The sequence below is a fragment of the Coturnix japonica genome, unplaced genomic scaffold (genome assembly GCF_001577835.2).
Source record: "Coturnix japonica isolate 7356 unplaced genomic scaffold, Coturnix japonica 2.1 chrUnrandom888, whole genome shotgun sequence".
Lineage (NCBI taxonomy): Eukaryota > Metazoa > Chordata > Aves > Galliformes > Phasianidae > Coturnix > Coturnix japonica.
This window is the reverse complement of record NW_015440241.1, coordinates 9,400-10,316: the sequence shown is the minus strand read 5'-3', so window position 1 is coordinate 10,316 and position 917 is coordinate 9,400. Positions and strand designations below refer to the sequence as shown.

The window sequence follows — 917 nt, the reverse complement described above, 5'->3', positions numbered from 1 at the left end:
TCTATGGGGCTCCTATGTGACTGTATACATGTCTGTGTGGCTCTGTGTGTCTCTATGGGGCTCCTATGTGTCTTTACACGCGTGTGTAGCTGCGTGTGTGTGGTTGCACACGCGTGTGCGAGGCGTGTTGGCGCTGACGTCACGGCTGTGGCCCCTCAGACTACGATTCCCTGCGCATCGGAGGCCTCATCTTCGCCGGGGTGCTCTTCATCCTCGGGGTGCTCCTCATCCTCAGTGAGTGAAACAAAAGGGACCAAAATGAACCCAAAATGAGACCAAAATCTGACCCGAAAATCTGACCCCAAAAGAGCCTGAAATGAGCCCAAAATGAGCCCAAAATCAGAGCCCGAAATGAGACCCAAAAGAGCCCCAATGAGCCCTAAAATAGACCAAAATGAGCCCAAAATCAGAGCCCGAAATGAGACCTAAAAGAGCCTGAAATGAGCCCAAAATCTGACCCCAAAAGAGACTAAAATGAGCCCAAAATGAGACCAAAGTGGGACCTAAAAGAGCCCAAAATGGCCCCAAAATCAGACCCCAAAAGAGCCCAAAATGAACCCGAAATGAGACCTAAAAGAGCCTGAAATGAGCCCAAAATGAGCTCAAAATCTGACCCCAAAAGAGCCCGAAATGAGCCCTAAATCAGACCCCAAAATGAGCCCAAAATCTGACCCCAAAAGAGACTGAAATCAGCCCAAAATGAGACCCAAAAGAGACTGAAATGAGCCCAAAATCTGACCCCAAAAGAGACAGAAATGAGCCCAAAATGAGACCAAAATCTGACCCGAAAATCTGACCCCAAAAGAGCCTGAAATGAGCCCAAAATGAGCCCAAAATCAGGCCCCAAAATGGCCTGAAATGAGCCCAAAATCTGACCCCAAAATGACCCCAAAAGAGCCCGAAATGAGCCCAAAATG

General features: G+C 48.6%; 1 long non-coding RNA gene across 2 annotated transcripts in view; it reads left to right on the top strand.

The window, feature by feature from the left end:
* Positions 1–195, top strand: part of LOC107307771 — a 5,144-nt gene extending 4,949 nt beyond the window's left edge. The window contains exon 4 of one of the 2 annotated variants that reach the window (XR_001552505.2): positions 90–195. This is a non-coding gene — a long non-coding RNA (uncharacterized LOC107307771). The remainder of the gene's footprint in view (positions 1–89) is intronic. The other variant, XR_004305863.1, reaches the window with a different exon arrangement.
* The last annotated feature ends 722 nt before the right edge of the window (positions 196–917 follow it).